This window comes from Ascaphus truei, chromosome 18, assembly GCF_040206685.1.
Source record: "Ascaphus truei isolate aAscTru1 chromosome 18, aAscTru1.hap1, whole genome shotgun sequence".
NCBI lineage: Eukaryota > Metazoa > Chordata > Amphibia > Anura > Ascaphidae > Ascaphus > Ascaphus truei.
The window spans coordinates 6,955,743-6,978,326 of NC_134500.1; the positions used below are offsets into that span (position 1 = coordinate 6,955,743).

Sequence of the window (22,584 nt, forward strand, 5' to 3'; positions counted from 1 at the left end):
ATAGCCCTTCACACCCCCCCAAACATAGCCCTTCACACCCCCCCAAACATAGCCCTACACCCCCCAAACATAGCCCTTCACACCCCCCCAAACATAGCCCTTCACACCCCCCCCAAACATAGCCCTTCACACCCCCCCCAAACATAGCCCTTCACACCCCCCCAAACATAGCCCTACACCCCCCAAACATAGCCCTTCACACCCCCCCAAACATAGCCCTTCACACCCCCCCCAAACATAGCCCTACACCCCCCCCAAACATAGCCCTTCACCCCCCCCAAACATAGCCCTACACCCCCCAAACATAGCCCTTCACACCCACCCCAAACACAGCCCTTCACCCCCCAAACATAGCCCTTCACACCCCCCCCCCAACACAGCCCTTCACCCTCCAAACATAGCCCTTCACACCCCCCCCAAACACAGCCCTTCACACCTAGCCCTACACCCCCCCCAAACATAGCCCTTCACCCCCCCAAACATAGCCCTTCACCCCCCCCAAACATAGCCCTTCACCCCCCCCAAACACAGCCCTTCACACCCCCCCCCAAACACAGCCCTTCACCCCCCCCCCAAACACAGCCCTTCACACCCCCCCCAAACATAGCCCTTCACACCCCCCCCAAACATAGCCCTACACCCCCCCCAAACATAGCCCTTCACCCCCCCCAAACATAGCCCTACACCCCCCAAACATAGCCCTTCACACCCACCCCAAACACAGCCCTTCACCCCCCAAACATAGCCCTTCACACCCCCCCCCAACACAGCCCTTCACCCTCCAAACATAGCCCTTCACACCCCCCCCAAACACAGCCCTTCACACCTAGCCCTACACCCCCCCCAAACATAGCCCTTCACCCCCCCCAAACATAGCCCTTCACCCCCCCCAAACATAGCCCTTCACCCCCCCCAAACACAGCCCTTCACACCCCCCCCCAAACACAGCCCTTCACCCCCCCCCCAAACACAGCCCTTCACACCCCCCCCAAACATAGCCCTTCACACCCCCCCCAAACATAGCCCTACACCCCCCCAAACATAGCCCTTCACCCCCCCCAAACATAGCCCTACACCCCCCAAACATAGCCCTTCACACCCACCCCAAACACAGCCCTTCACCCCCCAAACATAGCCCTTCACACCCCCCCCCCCAACACAGCCCTTCACCCTCCAAACATAGCCCTTCACACCCCCCCCAAACACAGCCCTTCACACCTAGCCCTACACCCCCCCCAAACATAGCCCTTCACCCCCCCCAAACATAGCCCTTCACCCCCCCCAAACATAGCCCTTCACCCCCCCCAAACACAGCCCTTCACACCCCCCCCCCAAACATAGCCCTTCACCCCCCCCAAACATAGCCCTTCACCCCCCCAAACACAGCCCTTCACACCCCCCCCCCAAACACAGCCCTTCACACCTAGCCCTACACCCCCCCCAAACATAGCCCTTCACCCCCCCAAACATAGCCCTTCACCCCCCCCAAACATAGCCCTTCCCCCCCCCCAAACACAGCCCTTCACACCCCCCCCCCAAACACAGCCCTTCACCCCCCCCCCAAACACAGCCCTTCACACCCCCCCCAAACATAGCCCTTCACACCCCCCCCAAACATAGCCCTTCACACCCCCCCCAAACATAGCCCTTCACCCCCCCCAAACATAGCCCTACACCCCCCAAACATAGCCCTTCACACCCACCCCAAACACAGCCCTTCACCCCCCAAACATAGCCCTTCACAACCCCCCCCAACACAGCCCTTCACCCTCCAAACATAGCCCTTCACACCCCCCCCAAACACAGCCCTTCACACCTAGCCCTACACCCCCCCCAAACATAGCCCTTCACCCCCCCCCAAACATAGCCCTTCACCCCCCCCAAACATAGCCCTTCACCCCCCCAAACACAGCCCTTCACACCCCCCCCCCAAACACAGCCCTTCACCCCCCCCCAAACACAGCCCTTCACCCCCCCAAACATAGCCCTTCACCCCCCCCCAAAACACAGCCCTTCACCCCCCCCAAACACAGCCCTTCACCCCCCCCAAACACAGCCCTTCACCCCCCCCCAAACACAGCCCTTCACCCCCCCCAAACACAGCCCTTCACCCCCCCCCCAAACACAGCCCTTCACCCCCCCCCAAACACAGCCCTACACCCCCCCCAAACACAGCCCTACACACCCCCCAAACATAGCCCTTCACACCCCCCCCAAACATAGCCCTTCACACCCCCCCCAAACATAGCCCTTCACACCCCCCCAAACATAGCCCTACACCCCCCAAACATAGCCCTTCACACCCCCCCCAAACACAGCCCTTCACCCCCCACAAACACAGCCCTTCACCCCCCCCCAAACACAGCCCTTCACCCCCCCCCAAACACAGCCCTACACCCCCCCCAAACACAGCCCTACACCCCCCCCAAACATAGCCCTTCACACCCCCCCCAAACATAGCCCTTCACACCCCCCCCAAACATAGCCCTTCACACCCCCCCCAAACATAGCCCTTCACACCCCCCCAAACATAGCCCTACACCCCCCAAACATAGCCCTTCACACCCCCCCCAAACACAGCCCTTCACCCCCCAAACATAGCCCTTCACCCCCCCCCAAACACAGCCCTTCACCCCCCAAACATAGCCCTTCACACCCCCCCAAACACAGCCCTTCACCCCCCAAACACAGCCCTTCACCCCCCCCAAACACAGCCCTTCACCCCCCCCAAACACAGCCCTTCACCCCCCCCAAACACAGCCCTTCACCCCCCCAAACACAGCCCTTAACCCCCCCCCAAACACAGCCCTTCACCCCCCCCCCCAAACACAGCCCTTCACCACCACCCCCCCCCCAAACACAGCCCTTCACCACCACCCCCCCCCCAAACACCGCCCTTCACCACCACCCCCCCAAACACAGCCCTTCACCACACCACCCCCCCCCAAACACAGCCCTTCACCACACCACCCCCCCAAACACAGCCCTTCACCACCACCCCCCCAAACACAGCCCTTCACCACACCACCCCCCCCCAAACACAGCCCTTCACCACACCACCCCCCCAAACACAGCCCTTCACCACATCACCCCCCCCAAACACAGCCCTTCACCACATCACCCCCCCCCAAACACAGCCCTTCACCACATCACCCCCCCCCAAACACAGCCCTTCACCACATCACCCCCCCCAAACACAGCCCTTCACCACATCACACACCCCCCCCCCAAAACACAGCCCTTCACCACATCACACCCCCCCCCCCCAAACACAGCCCTTCACCACCACCCCCCCCCCAAACACAGCCCTTCACCACCACCCCCCCCCCCAAACACAGCCCTTCACCACCCCCCCCCCAAACACAGCCCTTCACCACCCCCCCCCCCCAAACACAGCCCTTCACCCCCCCCCCCCCCAAACACAGCCCTTCACCACCACCCCCCCAAACACAGCCCTTCACACCACCACCCCCCCAAACACAGCCCTTCACCACACCACCCCCCCCCAAACACAGCCCTTCACCACATCACCCCCCCCAAACACAGCCCTTCACCACATCACACACCCCCCCCCCAAAACACAGCCCTTCACCACATCACACCCCCCCCCCCAAACACAGCCCTTCACCACCACCCCCCCCCCAAACACAGCCCTTCACCACCACCCCCCCCCCCCAAACACAGCCCTTCACCACCCCCCCCCCCCAAACACAGCCCTTCACCACCCCCCCCCCAAACACAGCCCTTCACCACCCCCCCCCCCAAACACAGCCCTTCACCACCCCCCCCCCAAACACAGCCCTTCACCACACCACCCCCCCCCAAACACAGCCCTTCACCACACCACCCCCCCAAACACAGCCCTTCACCACCACCCCCCCAAACACAGCCCTTCACCACACCACCCCCCCCCAAACACAGCCCTTCACCACACCACCCCCCCCCAAACACAGCCCTTCACCACACCACCCCCCCAAACACAGCCCTTCACCACATCACCCCCCCCAAACACAGCCCTTCACCACATCACCCCCCCCAAACACAGCCCTTCACCACATCACCCCCCCCCAAACACAGCCCTTCACCACATCACCCCCCCCAAACACAGCCCTTCACCACATCACCCCCCCCAAACACAGCCCTTCACCACATCACACACCCCTCCCCCAAAACACAGCCCTTCACCACATCACACCCCCCCCCCCAAACACAGCCCTTCACCACCACCCCCCCCCAAACACAGCCCTTCACCACCACCCCCCCCCCCAAACACAGCCCTTCACCACCCCCCCCCCCCCCAAACACAGCCCTTCACCACCCCCCCCCAAACACAGCCCTTCACCACCCCCCCCCCCCAAACACAGCCCTTCACCACCACCCCCCCAAACACAGCCCTTCACACCACCACCCCCCCAAACACAGCCCTTCACCACACCACCCCCCCCAAACACAGCCCTTCACCACATCACCCCCCCCAAACACAGCCCTTCACCACATCACACCCCCCCCCCCCCAAAACACAGCCCTTCACCACATCACACACCCCCCCCCCCAAAACACAGCCCTTCACCACATCACACCCCCCCCCCAAACACAGCCCTTCACCACCACCCCCCCCCCAAACACAGCCCTTCACCACCACCCCCCCCCCCCCCCAACACAGCCCTTCACCACCCCCCCCCCAAACACAGCCCTTCACCACCCCCCCCCCCCAAACACAGCCCTTCACCACCCCCCCCCCCAAACACAGCCCTTCACCACCACCCCCCCAAACACAGCCCTTCACACCACCACCCCCCCAAACACAGCCCTTCACCACACCACCCCCCCCCAAACACAGCCCTTCACCACACCACCCCCCCAAACACAGCCCTTCACCACATCACCCCCCCCAAACACAGCCCTTCACCACATCACCCCCCCCCAAACACAGCCCTTCACCACATCACCCCCCCCAAACACAGCCCTTCACCACATCACCCCCCCCAAACACAGCCCTTCACCACATCACACACCCCCCCCCCCAAAACACAGCCCTTCACCACATCACACCCCCCCCCCCAAACACAGCCCTTCACCCCCCCCCCCAAACACAGCCCTTCACCCCCCCCCCCCCAAACACAGCCCTTCACCACCCCCCCCCCCCAAACACAGCCCTTCACCACCCCCCCCCCCCAAACACAGCCCTTCACCACCACCCCCCCAAACACAGCCCTTCACACCACCACCCCCCCAAACACAGCCCTTCACCACACCACCCCCCCCCAAACACAGCCCTTCACCACACCACCCCCCCAAACACAGCCCTTCACCACATCACCCCCCCCAAACACAGCCCTTCACCACATCACCCCCCCCCAAACACAGCCCTTCACCACATCACCCCCCCCCAAACACAGCCCTTCACCACATCACCCCCCCCCAAACACAGCCCTTCACCACATCACCCCCCCCAAACACAGCCCTTCACCACACCACCCCCCCAAACACAGCCCTTCACCACATCACCCCCCCCCAAACACAGCCCTTCACCACATCACCCCCCCCCAAACACAGCCCTTCACCACATCACCCCCCCCAAACACAGCCCTTCACCACATCACACACCCCCCCCCAAAACACAGCCCTTCACCACATCACCCCCCCCCCCCCCAAACACAGCCCTTCACCCCCCCCCCCCAAACACAGCCCTTCACCCCCCCCCCCCCAAACACAGCCCTTCACCACATCACCCCCCCCCAAACACAGCCCTTCACCACATCACCCCCCCCAAACACAGCCCTTCACCACACCACCCCCCCAAACACAGCCCTTCACCACATCACCCCCCCCAAACACAGCCCTTCACCACATCACCCCCCCCCAAACACAGCCCTTCACCACATCACCCCCCCCAAACACAGCCCTTCACCACATCACACACCCCCCCCCAAAACACAGCCCTTCACCACATCACCCCCCCCCCCCAAACACAGCCCTTCACCCCCCCCCCCCCCCCCAAACACAGCCCTTCCCCCCCCCCCCCAAACACAGCCCTTCACCACATCACCCCCCCCCAAACACAGCCCTTCACCACATCACCCCCCCCAAACACAGCCCTTCACCACATCACACCCCCCCCCCCCCCCCCAAACACAGCCCATCACCCCCCCCCAAACACAGCCCACACACAGCCCACACACTTATACAAGACTGGCCCCGCCCACTCCATCTCCTGATTGCTGGCAACGCACGTCACTCACATCCCTCCTAAGCCACTCCCTCCCCAGGCCCTGTCACTCTCGAGGCCAATCGCGTGCGGCGCTGGGGTCTGTGACGTCACCGGTTGCTAGGCGGAATCGGGCGCGGGAGCTGTCAAACTGCCTCTCTCTCTCTCCCGCGCTAAGGAGAAGCGCAGCCGGCACCCCCTCTCCCTGCGCGGTGACCTGTTACCGCCGGGCCGTGACCCGGTACCGCCGGGTCGTGACACTTGACCCGTTCCAGCGGAGAACCAGGCGGGCGGATCTCTCCTCACCGCGCTCTGGATCCCGCTTACGTCACTGACCGGCCCTTTTTTTTTCTCCGCGGAGGGATCTTCACTTTCGAGGCCCCCCCATCTCCCTCCGAGTTCCAGAAGGTGAAGCGGCTGTGGCGGAGGAGTACCAACAACAAACACCCCATTAAAAAAAAGGAGTCCACTGAACCCTGGGGAGGGGAGAGGCAGAGCCTGCAGGTGAGGAGAGGGCGGAAGGAGAGAGGGATTATTGTAGGGTGAGTCGGTCCTGTCATTAGGGGTGTGTGTATCCTAAATGTATCCTACAGGAGGCAGAGATACAGTGTATCCAGCACAGCACACAGGGGGTGAGTATGTATCATACAGAGAGAGAGAGAGAGGTGTGTGAGAGAGCAGTGTGTGGGTGTCACAGGGGGTCTGTGGGGGGCTGGGCCCCCCTATATATGCAGTGAACCCCCTATATATGCAGTGAACCTGCTTCTTCAGGTTTTGCTATTAAAGTCTGTGGGAGGAGGGGGTACTGAGTGGGACAGCATGGGCTAATGTTGAGTGCCACCTTCCCAGTGAGTGCCCACTACTTTACCCCTCCGTGTGTGAGTGGTCTCTCTCCCCTCATGCTTCCATTCCTGAGTGCTGCCCCCCTACTATAGTATGCACTCCGTGAGTGTGCTGCTTACCTCCCTGAGTGTGAGTAACCTGCACTCAGAGGGAGGAGAGTGGACGTGCCCATCAGTGCCTGGCAAACCCAACTGAGGGAGGAGAGGAGGTGACAGAGGGTAAGGCAGGAGGAATATAAAAAAAAGAGGTAGTGGAGATATGAGCAGTGTCCCTGCTGGGCTGTCCTGGGTGACCCATTAAGTCCAGGACACGTGTGTGTGTGTGTGTGTGTGTGTGTGTGTGTGTGTGTGTGTGTGTGTGTGTGTGTGTGTGTGTGTGTGTGTGTGTGTGTGTGTGTGTGAGAGAGACAGCACAGCAGGTGCACTTTCACCCTCCATGTGTTGCAATAAGAAGGTGTGTTATTTGGGGATCTGGAGCTGGGTTTCTTGCCTGTGTCTCCTTTGCTGATAAGGTAACCAGATGCATCTCACACATACATGTGTAGCTTTACATACATGATTACTGTATATAAACCTTGTGTGCCACGGGGTATAGGAGCACGGAAATGGTCCTGGTTTTTAGATGGGGGTGAAATCCTTGTTCTATTTGGTCCTGTTGTTTTCTAGACCAGAAATAAGGAGAGGTGCTACATTGTACAGAACTGTCACACTTCATGCTTTTTATTTCTTATTTATTTAAACGGCGTCAAAGTATATCTGTAGTGTTCATGCATGTCACGGTAGCCATTATATATCATACTTTGTGCACATCCTACAATCCCAGATGCTGTATTTTGTATGTTTTAGCTGTTCTTTAATTTCTCATCTCCCATAAACATCGGCATGTGTACATTGCTCTGCCTCAGGTTGCCATGGCATTTGAGTATTTTGGGTACCTCCTGGTATAACTGAAAAGTTGCTCCAGTTTGCGTTATTTAAAAAAGTGAAAATCTTGGCTGGTACTTTGTTTAGCCGCATAAAATGTAATGGATTATTGTGGGGGTGCTCGACGCAGTCGTGAAGCGCCCCCCTCCCCAACAGGTCAGGTTTTCAGGATATCCCAGCTTCAGCACATGTGGCTCAATCAACTGTGCCTCTGAGCCACCTGTGCTGAAGCAGGGTCTATTTGAGCCGCCTCTGCTGAAGCAGGGATATCTTGAAAACCTGACCTGTTTAGGGGGTGGCCTTGAGGACTGGAGTTGATCACCCCTGGATTATCGGGCAGGTAAACATTATTCGCCATATTTTTGATGACTTGCGAAAGTAGAGATTGGGTTTGTAGCACTGCCTGGTGATTACAAACAAGAGGATAAAGTGCTGACTTTTCTCTACCGTGAGAAATAAAAATGTCTTCCATGTTTTTAAGTCATTCTAAAGTTGCAGTATTAAGTATACCTAAGACAAAAGAAACTTAAAAGCGCTACTTCGTGATAATTAAATCAGTGAATATTAATTGTGAAATACAATGTGATAAATAATGTAAATGTGATAAATAATGTAAATGTATAACAAAAATAAAGCTATCAATGTATGTGTATTTTGTGTGAACAATATTAAAGTTGTTTAGCAGCCTAGGTAAAAATTAGTCTCTTTAGTCCCTGGAATAAGTGCAATAGAAAAAAATCCCTTGGTTTATAAACTTAAATCGACTAATTACCGTCCATAGATTTAAGTATATAGTGGTCACCGAGTTTCTTGAGAACAAAGCATATATCTCGTATAATTTACATTTATTAAAAATACAAATAAAAACATATTTAACACTACATCGGTAATAACACATTGGTGTGCCCTGACCTTAATAAAGCTTATAGGGGAACCTAATATTTATAGTTGCAGCTGATGTTCTGTTTAGATATTCCGTAGATGTTAATGTCCAGAATTTTAAAATAAATGTTATATTGGATTGTGGATATCCAAAGAAGAAAACAATATGTATTATGGTTGTTATATTTCAAATTAAAATGTTGATGAAAAAAATCCTTGTACGTTTTACATGTAGTTGAATTTTGCTTCGTATTCTCCTTATATATGGAACAATTTATTGGATAAGTTGGAAAATGGTATAACTGTTGATTGAAGAAAATGATCTATCTTAGTGCTGTATATAACACGCTTGGTTGTGTATAGTAAAGGGTGATTTTACCTTTTAAGATGTTCTTCTATATATGATATCTCATCAGATCTGGGATTCATTTGTTTTTATTTGTATTTTAATAAATGTAAATTGTACGAAATACATGGATACAGTATATGCTTTGTTCTCCGGAAACTCAATGACCACGACATACTTACATCTATTGACGGTAATTAGTCAATCTAAGTTTATGCGCTAAGGGATTTTTTCTATTACGTATACCTTGGCTACAATAATAAAAAAAAAAGGCAACGTTTCTATGACAAGGGAACATTAGATGGCAAATGTGAAGAAGTATATAAATGAACTATTATATTTTTCATCTTCTATTTGAACATGCTGTAACATAAATCGGCTACGAGTATGACTGTATTCTGCCTTCATATTAACAGTGTGAGCTGTAGTAAGATGTATCAGTGGGTGAATCTGCTCTGTTGTTGCCCAGTCTGGATACACACACCCAGAGGTTCTCCAGACGTTTGTGGTTTCGTTTTGTTGGCGTGGTTTTTGTTGTTTCTTTTAGTAGTTACATCCCGTCTTTGGGGAAAGTGATGTATAAAGAGTTGAGGGAAAAACAAAACTAATAGCAGGGTTCAAATTAGAAAGGCGTCATCGGTGACGTCCGTGGTAAAATAATTCTCTGAGCTGCATTCGCTAAACGTGGAAAATAGCTGCGTTACAATCTGGTTTTGTTAAAAAAAACGGGATTGCAGCGATATTTGTGCAATTACCGCCATATTGAATAAGAAATGGGCAGAAATAGCACATGTCTACCATTGGGTTATGTAATAGGATTTCTTGCACTAACCTAATGCACACAATTGTTTAACCATTTCAGTGCTGAAAGATGAACATGCATTGCAAAGAAATGCCTATAAGCCCCGGAGGGTTTAACATACAACATAAAGACCCTACACATTCGATCGTAAGAACCCTGGGCAGGGATTTCCTTTCTGAAAGTCTGATTTGGTGTTGGACTTATTGTATTATTTATTGTACTGTATTGTCCTTTTTCCTTTTGTAAAGCACTGCATACATTTTTGGTGCAATAAAAGTACTAATATACATACAAATTAAATACAAAAGTCAAATGTACAAATATTAAACCATTTTAGTAGCCCAAGTGACCAACTAGCCACCGGCTCAGCATGACTCGCTGGTCATTTGGACTTCTTAAGGCTTAATATTTTAAGACTAGCCAACCTACAATAAGTGATTTTAAAAAGTATAATATTATTTATTCTTGTGCGTGTGTATAGAGTGGTCATTACATACATGGGCAAGATAGGCCGAACGCCAGTAGGTTATAAAAAAATTCAATATTTGGTTATTTCCTGCTCGTAGTCCAGTTCCGGTGTTTAGTGACTAGAACGGGAAGAAGTAATTAGGCATTAATTACTCATTCATATGCATATGCTGCATTAGAAATAACACTGACATGCTGTCGTGGTAAAAATCCCCTTATACTTTACGGATCTCTCTATCTCTCTATCTCTCTATCTCTCTATCTCTCTATCTCTCTCTCTATTGTGAATTGTTGGCTAGGTAAGTGTCATGAAACACCTATAATAATATTTTTTTTTTTTATCGACCTTTAGTGAATCTAGGCCTCTCTGTTGGGCTCTTATTTACAGTACTTACACAGATTCCGCACATTGTTTAGTTATGATTGGAAAACATTGTAACATACATGTTCCTTTTTGTAAGGTGTGTGTGTGTGTGTGTGTGTGTGTGTGTGTGTCACTAAGAAGAAGAAAAAAAAGGATAAAAGCTAGGATTGCTAGCTATTTTCTTGTAGTAATTTCACGGCTATATGGGAAATCTGGAACTGGTAGGGGTAAGAAAACGGTGCTGCGGGTTTTGTGGCTAAATACGTAAAACCTAGATGCAAGTGTTTACATTGTGATATTTTTTTGATGGGCCTACATTTAAGGAATAAATGCTAAATTGGAAAACTGAAATATTTGACCAGATAATGCTCATAGGACTACATTGGGAGAGTGACCAGTTACTGAAAGTGCTTGTGTATGGGGGGTCTGATCATGCTCTCTATGGCACATTAAAGTACAGCAATGGGAACAAAATGCAAAATATATATTACTTGCCTTTGATGTAATAGTAATATACAAATAATCTATCTATTTATATGAATAACGTTCTATGTTTGGCCATTTAAAGATATCTCCCTGTTCAAAAATGTAGTACTATTCAGGAACAGTATTTTAATATATATATATATATATTTTTTTAATATAAAGCTGTCAGTGAAGACAGCTCACAATTAATTTCTTCACTAAAAAGCTTTTACTGGGAGATAAGTCGGCTTGCCACAAGGATTTTATAAACTAAATTAAGGTTTATTGAAGCCCGCTGCCCAGGAAGTCCTGCTGAGTTACATGGCATCAAAAGGTTGTTTATTTCTGACTTGGAAATGGCACATGTTTTTGTCTCTTTCTGCACCATTGCACATCTGTGTGCAAAATGAGTGAGATCAGGTCGAAAATGCATTGCGCTAGAAACTGTGAATCGAGCGGGGAATTCCTGCCTGAGACTACTGATGCTAACGATGAGTGAGACCTTCCAGGGAGCATGGATGGCCAGGCCTGATGCAGTGTAATTATATACTCTGTGTGCAAGTTAGCTAGGAGTGAATATTTTTTATTATAATAATAGCATGTTCTTGTATAGCGCTGCTAGTTTTACGTAGAGCTTTACAGAGACATTTTGCAGACACAGTCCCTGCCCCGTAGAGCTTACAATCTATGTTTTTGGTGCCTGAGGCACAAGGAGATAAAGTGACTTGCCCAAGGTCACAAGGCGCTGACACCAGGAATTGAGCCAGGTTCCCCTGCTACACACTCAGTGCCAGTCAGTGTCTTTACTCACTGAGCCACTTCTTCTCCCATTGAACACAATGGTGCATGGCTCCCTGTTTTGGGTTAGCTGTAACACACTGTATACTTTTAGTGCATTTTATGTTGAGTGCTGTTGAATATTTGCTGGTTTTATGGGAACTGGATACCAGGTATGCAGAAACTTTTAGTATCTTACCTCTCAAGAGTTATATGTTCCTAACGTAACAAGTACAAAAGGCCTGTAGTGTTCAACTGTGCAGTTGGGTTAAGAGTGAGTATTTTGGGCTGTTGTCCTTTTTACTAATGTCGGATTTGCTACCATCCGATATTTGCTGTGGTTTTATCTGGGATAGTAAAGAGAGAGTGAGGCGTTACTGTATACAGTACAGATATAGCCATTTGTATTATGAGTTGTATTTATACTATGTATAGGTATCAATGCTACTGTTGGGTAAGTACATCGCAATATGTCAGATGGTAAAAGGTTCATATCATAGTTACATAGTAGATGAGGTTAAAAAAAGACATGTGTCCATCAAGTTCAACTTATGCTAAATTTAGATTTCAGATACTTATCCTATATTGATACTTACGGTATATTGATCCAGAGTAAGGCAAATAAAAAAATAATAGTGAAACCTCATCCAATGCTGTATAATAAGGGGAAATTTAAATTCCTTCCTGACTTATTGACAATCAGATTCGTCCCTGGATCAGCATCCTTCCCATGTTTACTTATTTGGTATATCCCTGTATAGCTTTCCTTTCTAAAAAGATTTCCAACTTTTTTTTTGTTTATCTATTGTATCTGCCATCACAGTCTCCATGGGTAATGAAACCCACACTTTAACTGCCCTTACTGTAAAAAAAAACCAAAAAAAAAAACCTTTAATTTGTTGCTGGTTGAATCTCCTTTCCTCCTGAAGGGATGATCAAATCTTTTGGTGGTTTTCTGTGTTAAACTCAGAACATATAGTTATGTAATTGGTAAGGCCTGTTCGAAACGGCTGCAATACTGTATATACACTTAATCTTCCCATATAACTCTGTGCTGATTGTGGTCTCGCTGGAATCATTAGGGGTTTTTTGTGTGCCCGATGGTGGTTGTGAAATACATCTTGTTGACACATTAATTATCCGTTTAATTTTTTTTCTTGGTTCTCAACTTTATTGCAGTTTTTTTTGCTGGTAGGTCACATTCTGGCCAGCTTGTAAGTGGGGCTTTATTTTATGCATATGTAATGGACGCGCTGAACTGAGATTGAGACTCCCTATTTGCGTTAAGCGTCTTCCCCTTGGCCCCTGTGATCGCTCTCTGCAGGAGCCCCATGCTGCTGGCTGGAGCTTGTTGTGCAAAATGTAAGCCATGTTCTATACACTTGGATTGTAAGCTCTTCAGGGCAGGACTCCTTTTCCTAATGTTACTTTTATGTCTGACGCGCTTATTCCCATTACGTGTTATAGTATTATGTCACATATACTGTACAGTACATACATTTATAATATCCTGATAAGCGAAAATAATTTGATCATTCTGCCAAGCAGAAACACGTGTATATTATTAACCTTGGGGGTCTGTGATTGGGCTATTAGTATTATGGTTTTTAGGCTTCAATATGAACAGTTAGTCCTGCTAAAAAAAATTCACTTCTTTATGCACAAAATCTATTAGACACAATTGAACGCACCCAAAGAATGTGGATTACGCATCCTTTGAGTGCTCTCAGTATGTTTCAAGTGGAACTGGGGGTTTAAGCTGTATTCATTGTTGTCTTAATGTGTGACACAAAATGACACGTGTGCTTCAGTAACTAGACATCGCTGGCAGTATTCTGCTTCAGGTTAGAGTCAGTCACCCTACTCACAGACGGCTTTTCCACATTTTGGGTCAGTGTGAGGCTGGTTACTGGCTTTGCCATGTGAAGCTGGAAGTGGCTAAAACGAGACATGAAACGCTATGGGGAGTAAAAAAGTGACAGAAACGCTCCGCCACACAGTGTACAGCAAATACAAGTGTTATTTGTTTGGAGGGTTTTTGTTACTTTTACTCACGATCACAATGTTCTTGCTTTGGGCTGTTTTTATTCTTAAAGAGGCACTTCTGTCTACTTTTTATGTGGATTTGTAAATTATTTTTAAATAGGTTTGAAGCAGGGGGTCTCCTGAGCTGAAACACGCTAATTTCAGCTGCAGGGACCCCTGCTTCCTGAAATACTTGCCTCCTCTGTAGGGAGTGTCGCTAGCTGCCTGGTCCATGAAGCTGGCTAATGTTGATATGATCTGCTAACCCTTTTGGCTTAAAGATGCAGACTAAGCAATATTGTGTGTGTGTGTTTTTTAAATAAATAAATCAGTTCTGTACTATGAGAAAATACTTGTAGCATTTAAAAAAAAAAAAGAACTCTGAATTACATTTTTAATGTATTACTGTATAATGTAACAAGCATTTTTTTTTGTTTGTTTTTTTTAATTTAGTTTTTTTGGGGTAATTATTCATACTTCTTTGCACATGTTATCTTGCACATGTGTGATTTCCATAGCACGGTATATTCTGTATACATAACTACAAGAAGCACAATAAAGATATAACTGGAAAAGTTATATTTGTACTCTTTTTGTAATAAAAAAAATGTAGAATATCATTAAACTGGCAAATCGTGTTATGTGTGCCAGGAACTTCTGACCCCTTAACTCTTCCAATTGCTCTAAATTACTTCCCAGTGATTGAAGCCCTGAGATGCGCAGACCAAAGTCTGTGGAAAGGACTTGATGTTGGGGAGGGGGAAGTTAAAAAATTGCTCTCAAGGTCCTTTTTTAAAATGAATACACTTTGCATATAAGCTTGATACATACGTACGGATTTTTTTCATGGCATGCCAACCAATAAAGGCACCGAAGACCTAACCTTTCTCCACCGCAGATAGCTGGTAACCCCTTAAACTAAATGTAACTTCTAACCCTAAACATCGCCAATAAATGGTGTCATTCTATATCTGCCGATGGGGCTCTTTTCGGTTAAATTCACTTTACTCTTCATTCGGGATTTGTGTTAGGAAATGGCCTGATTTGCTGCTTTTGAATATATAGCATTTATCCCGAGGTTGGAAGTAGGTATTCCTTTTATAGTGCCAATTTGATTCCAAATAATAATAATAATAATGCAGTGTAGAGATCCCCTAGCTTAATTAGTAGTTAGAATGTAGACTTTGTTGCAGGTATGGCTACCTTTGTTTGGATGATCCTGATCAATTCACTACAGGCATACCCCGCTTTAAGTACACTCACTTTAAGTACACTCGCGAGTAAGTACATATCGGCCAATAGGCAAACGGCAGCTCACGCATGCGCCTGTCATCACGTCCTGAACAGCAATACCGGCTCCCTACCTGTACCGAAGCTGTGCGCAAGCGGGGAGACTATAGAGCCTGTTACAAATGCGTTATTTACATCAGTTATGCACGTATATAACGATTGCAGTACAGTACATGCATCGATAAGTGGGAAAAGGTAGTGCTTTACTTTAAGTACATTTTCGCTTTACATACATGCTCCGGTCCCATTGCGTACGTTAATGTGGGGTATGCCTGTATCGAACTTTGCCTATGAAGAATGAAAAGTGAATTCATAAAATATTACAGAATTGCATTGGTTCTCTGCCACAATGTTTCAAATGCAGGGTTTTGTGTGTAGCCTTGATTAAGGTCAAGACTGAACAACAACATTATATAAATAATACTTTTGTATTATGTCTACTATATCAACAATGTTGTGATAACATTATGGTTCACTGTCACTAGCACAGCACATTTTATTCATCATAAAGGAGACTTTTATAGTATGAGCTTTTTCAAAAACGTATTTCTTTTTCTGTGCTTGCACGAATGTTGTATTTTATTTCTTAAGATGAGTGTTTAAGACTTAATTTGCTAGTGACGCTGTTGGTTGAATCTGTGGGGCACACACCTGCGGTTCCCTTTATTAGCTAGTTACCTGCCACTATATGTAACAGTCCACTTTGGCATTCAGTCAGAAACAAATCTTGCGGTTCCTTCGAGATGCTGTCCATGCACGCCACCGCACCTGGGCACGTTACCGTCACGCTCTCGTGCTGTGGTTTCAAGTTGTTAATTCCTGTGTCGTCTCTTGTTCTTCTGTTTACCAGAAAAAGTCTCTTAGATCTCTTTGAAAGATCTTCTTTCCAGTAAAAAGACACAAATTGTAGAGGCCAGTTCATTAAACGTTCGTTATTCGGTTTGATGAGACACTTAGCTAGGGGGGAGGGGGGAGCGGGGAGGTCCTATTTGTTTTGTTTCTGCTTAAAGCAGTAGGGCAATATGTAAGACCATTCCGGGGAAGAGAACCTGGGGCTGTATATATCAGTCGTCTGCACTTCTCACCCTCTGTTTGCAGGTCACTTCTAAGAAGAGCATGGCCAGTGTGCAAAGTGTCTTCCATTTATGTTCAAGGAGGCTGTGTGCGTGCCACCCGCGCCTTTTGTGTGGCCTTCCTTGCTGTCTTGGTGCCACCTTTTAATCTCCACAGGAGCACTATGTGACCTGTGTCCTGCGCATTGGAGAATAGACACCAAGAAACATTATTTGTGCCCTCTGCAAGCTGCTGCCCTCCAATTCCTGCCCCCAGTTTAGACTGTGACTTAACAATCTAGATCAGGGGTGGCCAACTTCAGTCACCAAGAGGCCAGGTATTCGGGATATCCCTGCTTCAGCACAGGTGGCTCAGTCATTGATTGAGCCACCTGTGCTGAAGCAGGTGATATCCCTAATGCCTGGTCTGTTGGTGGCCCTTGACGACTGGTGTTGGCCACCCCTGGTCTAGGTGGTTCTTAAAGAAGCAGCGATTTTGTCCACCTTTAATTTTCCTCTCTGCATTAGAGTAAGGTTTCCCCAAAGCCAAGATTACTATTATTATTAATATTATTACTATTATTAGTAGTAGTCGTGTTTATTTTTTATCGTGAGCAATGCCTTATACTCGCCATTGAAGGAGCCTTCAAATGTAACTTTTGTGGTGTTATAAAAAAAATATACTGTATACTTTAAATGGTGTCTTTATTTTCTATCTCTAAATTTGATAACGTTTTGCTCCGAGTTATATTTCATCCCAAGCGTTTAGTTCACAACTTTGTAGCATCGGCACCTGTAGCAAATATGGAAAGTGTAATATTTCACGGGAGCTGAACATAGCAGCAGCAGCCGCCTCCGTTTTTTTTTTGTATTTTTAATATATACAGTATTTTGTTTAATGAACCTGAGGGCCCCCCCGCCACCCCTCTCTGGGTCAGGTAATGTTAACCAAATAAAATACCTCCCAGAAAAAAAAAAGCAGCGCGGACTGCCTATTTAAGAAAATATTTTGGATTAAATATACGTGAAGACCCGTTTGAATTAACTCAATATATGTAATTACTGTACATTAGTTTTGGCAGGACTTGTGTTGGCACAGCTAGTGAGAAGACAAGATTACTTCTGTATGTAACATTCCTTATTCAGGGAGAGGTTGTGTATAGCAGAAATTGATCCAGGAGTTGCTGCCTTTAGTTCCATGATGCAGCTACGAGCAGTGCACCCCAAATAATTGTTATGCTTACCTGAAGTGGGAGTCCCCCGAACTAGTACTTGCGTCTCCATCCCCCTCCCCCAGTTCCGGAGATATTTGTATTTAGTATTTTTTCTAGCACCAGATTTATAACGTACTGCCAAAGTCGCAACGTCCCGATGAAGTTGCAACTTTTGGCCATGGGGGCAAGCACTTGTTGGGCAGAACAACTCATTTGTCGACAGGGAACCTGGGGGTAACCCCGGAGGTCGGGGGTCTGTGGGTCTGTGGGTCTGTGGGTCTGCTCCAGTTCAGATAAGCTATACAAAAAAAATAAAACGTAGGACTGCTACTTTAATATTATACAAAAATTGTGAACTGATAGTATACATCCACGAGGGCCATCTTATTTATACATCCACGGGGGCCATCTTATTTATACATCCACGTGGGCCATCTTATTTATACATCCACGGGGGCCATCTTATTTATACATCCACGGGGGCCATCTTATTTATACATCCACGTGGGCCATCTTATTTATACATCCACGTGGGCCATCTTATTTATACATCCACGTGGGCCATCTTATTTATACATCCACGTGGGCCATCTTATTTATACATCCACGTGGGCCATCTTATTTATACATCCACGTGGGCCATCTTATTTATACATCCACGTGGGCCATCTTATTTATACATCCACGTGGGCCATCTTATTTATACATCCACGTGGGCCATCTTATTTATACATCCACGTGGGCCATCTTATTTATACATCCACGAGGGCCATCTTATTTATACATCCACGGGGGCCATCTTATTTATACATCCACGTGGGCCATCTTATTTATACATCCACGTGGGCCACCATATTTATACATCCACGTGGGCCATCTTATTTATACATCCACGAGGGCCATCTTATTTATACATCCACGTGGGCCATCTTATTTATACATCCACGTGGGCCACCATATTTATACATCCACGTGGGCCATCTTATTTATACATCCACGTGGGCCACCATATTTATACATCCACGTGGGCCATCTTATTTATACATCCACGTGGGCCATCTTATTTATACATCCACGTGGGCCATCTTATTTATACATCCACGTGGGCCATCTTATTTATACATCCACGTGGGCCATCTTATTTATACATCCACGAGGGCCATCTTATTTATACATCCACGTGGGCCATCTTATTTATACATCCACGAGGGCCATCTTATTTATACATCCACGAGGGCCACCATATTTATACATCCACGTGGGCCATCTTATTTATACATCCACGAGGGCCATCTTATTTATACATCCACGTGGGCCATCTTATTTATACATCCACGAGGGCCATCTTATTTATACATCCACGTGGGCCATCTTATTTATACATCCACGAGGGCCATCTTATTTATACATCCACGAGGGCCATCTTATTTATACATCCACGTGGGCCATCTTATTTATACATCCACGTGGGCCATCTTATTTATACATCCACGAGGGCCACCATATTTATACATCCACGTGGGCCATCTTATTTATACATCCACGAGGGCCATCTTATTTATACATCCACGAGGGCCACCATATTTATACATCCACGTGGGCCATCTTATTTATACATCCACGTGGGCCATCTTATTTATACATCCACGTGGGCCATCTTATTTATACATCCACGAGGGCCATCTTATTTATACATCCAGGTGGGCCATCTTATTTATACATCCACGAGGGCCATCTTATTTATACATCCACGTGGGCCATCTTATTTATACATCCACGTGGGCCATCTTATTTATACATCCACGAGGGCCATCTTATTTATACATCCACGTGGGCCATCTTATTTATACATCCACGTGGGCCATCTTATTTATACATCCACGTGGGCCATCTTATTTATACATCCACGGGGGCCACCATATTTATATATCCACGTGGGCCATCTTATTTATACATCCACGTGGGCCATCTTATTTATACATCCACGTGGGCCATCTTATTTATACATCCACGTGGGCCATCTTATTTATACATCCCATGTAGGCCACCATATTTATACAACCCACGTGGGCCACCATATTTATACATCCACGGGGGCCACTATATTTATACATCCACGTGGGCCATCTTATTTATACATCCACGTGGGCCATCTTATTTATACATCCACGTGGGCCATCTTATTTATACATCCACGTGGGCCACCATATTTATACATCCACGTGGGCCATCTTATTTATACATCCACGTGGGCCACCATATTTATACATCCACGTGGGCCATCTTATTTATACATCCACGAGGGCCATCTTATTTATACATCCACGTGGGCCATCTTATTTATACATCCACGTGGGCCACCATATTTATACATCCACGTGGGCCATCTTATTTATACATCCACGTGGGCCATCTTATTTATACATCCACGAGGGCCATCTTATTTATACATCCACGTGGGCCATCTTATTTATACATCCACGTGGGCCACCATATTTATACATCCACGAGGGCCACCATATTTATACATCCACGGGGGCCACCATATTTATACATCCACGGGGGCCACCATATTTATACATCCACGGGGGCCACCATATTTATACATCCACGGGGGCCACCATATTTAAAGTGACCTCGTTTCCAGATCATAATTATTAAATATAATTCATACTCCTTCGTTTTAAAGGAGGATTACATCACTACAGATATAAATAGTTTCTTCTAGTCTCTCTTTGCAGCAATATCAAATATTGGTACCATGTCTGCAGAAAGAAGAACACTTCATGCTTATTACAGAGGATAATTGCTTTTCGTTGGATATTTGTAGCCTCTTAATACTCCAAAGTTTCCATGTATTGAGCACTCCAGTCCTTACTCCATGAAGTATGATAGCTGCGATTCACTTCTAATCTGGTCTGTAACTGTTACATACGCCTATAATATACATACTCTCTTACTGTGCATGCAATGTATTGTATATAATGTATACCCTGTTCATTTATGTAACTGTATTTGTAACTATGTCTTATTTGTCCTATTAACTGTGCCCAGGACATACTTGAAAACGAGAGGTAACCCTCAATGTATTACTTCCTGGTAAAACATTTTATAAATAAATAAATGCCGGAGAGACCGTTGAAGTCAATGGGACTTAATGTTGAAGTGTTATAGAGGTTGGTGACACTTATTCTGAAATGTACCTACGTTGTCACAATGTGCAACTGGCGTTAGCTGAAATGGTGACATCCCAAACTCTAGGGTATCAAGCTGGCCCGAAACAGAAGTATGTGCACCATGCAAGAATAATGCCGACAGATGACCCAGTAGAGTGTGGGTGTGTTCATTTTTTGTTTGGTGTGGTACTGTGGATGAATAAAGGGCGGCACAAGGAATGAGCGTTTTTCGGTGTCCTGTGCCTCTACTTGTAGTGAAAAATGAGCACGGTTCCTTGCGGGGTAACTCGCCTATTCCGGGATTGGCTTCCATGAACTTGAGTGGATGCTGTATCTGGAGCATAAGCCCGCGACCGCCCTGGGGTAATCTTACCCCCTTACAATTCTGTTTGCGGAAACCCCAGCGTGTTATACTGTGTACTTAAGCCTGTGTCATTGGCATCTCAAGGGCAAGTAAAATGAATAATAACCGGTGAAACCCCCTCCATGCCATATATAAGATGCTTTGAAGTCACGTTCCATGTCAGGGAAGCTCTGAGTTCCACTGACATGAATAGGGACCACACAAAAAAAAAGTAAACGCCGGAATTTCACCTGCTTTTTCACATTAAAATGAGTAACTAACACTGTGACTACAGTCGCTAATTAACTGAAACATCTGAAGATTTTGTTTAGTGAGATATAAACATAATTGGGAACTTTTCCGGTGATGACAGAGCTGCCATTTAGTTGTTGTTAATGTAGTCAGTGACGCGTTTGCTTGTGTCCAGACAGCATTGTCCATGGTATTTTTGCAAGCTTTATGTATCATGTGTATAGTATGCTTCGTTAAGCAGGTGTCTAAAGGTGGATTGAGAGGGTACTGAGGGGAAGGGCATTCCAGAGGTGTGGGGCAGTCAGTGAGAACGGTTTAAGGCAGGAGAGGACTTTAGATACAAAGGGGGTAGTGAGAAGACATCCTTGAGAAGAACGCATGAGTCGGGATGGTGCATAACGATAAATTAGGGCTGAAATGTAAGGAGGGGCAGAAGAGTGTAAAGCTTTAAAAGTGAGGACAAGAATGGAGTGTGAGATGCGGGATTTGATAGGAAGCCAGGAGAGAGATTTCAGCAGCGGAGACAGATTTATGGAAGAGTAGAGAGATTCTGGCAGCAGCGTTTAGGATAGATTGTAGGGGAGACAGGTGAGAGGCAGGAAGGCCGGACAGCAGGAGGTTACAGTAATCGAGACGGGAGAGAATGAGGGCTTGTGTCAGAGTTTTTGCAGTCGAGCAACAGAGGAAAGGGCGTATCTTTGTTATATTACGGAGGAAAAAGCGACAGGTTTTAGAAACATTTTGAATGTGAGAGAGGAGTCGAGTGTGACCCCTAGGCAGCGTGCTTGGGCTACTGGGTGAATGATCGTACTTCCAACAGTAATGTGGAAGGAGGTAGTAGGGCCAGGTTTGGGAGGAAGTATGAGGAGCTCTGTTTTTGCCATGTTAAGTTTAAGGCGGGGGAGGGTCATCCTAGATGATATTGCAGAGAGACGTTCAGAAACTTTGGTTTGTACAGCAGGTGTAAGGTTGGGGGTTGAAAAGTAGATTTGTGTATCGTCAGCATAGAGGTGATATTTAAACCCAAGAGATGTGATTAGGTCACCTAGAGAAAGTGTGTACAGAGAAAAGAGAAGAGGTCCCAGGACAGAGCCCAGGGGTACCCCCACAGAGAGACCGATGGAGGAGGAGGAGGTGTTGGCAGAAGAGACATT

General features: G+C 47.4%; 1 protein-coding gene across 13 annotated transcripts in view; it reads left to right on the plus strand.

Moving 5' to 3' along the window:
* The first annotated feature begins 6,317 nt into the window (after nt 1-6,317).
* The window catches only part of MEF2A (myocyte enhancer factor 2A), a 76,738-nt gene continuing 60,471 nt past the window's right edge, over nt 6,318-22,584 (plus strand). For 4 of the 13 annotated variants that reach the window (XM_075575270.1, XM_075575275.1, XM_075575271.1 and 1 more), the window contains exon 1: nt 6,320-6,712. The gene's annotated coding sequence lies outside the window, so the exon portion shown is untranslated. Of the gene's footprint in view, nt 6,841-6,870; nt 7,270-7,296; nt 7,563-10,064; nt 10,152-22,584 lie in introns of those variants that run through there. The other 9 variants (XM_075575261.1, XM_075575272.1, XM_075575269.1 and 6 more) reach the window with 7 other exon arrangements.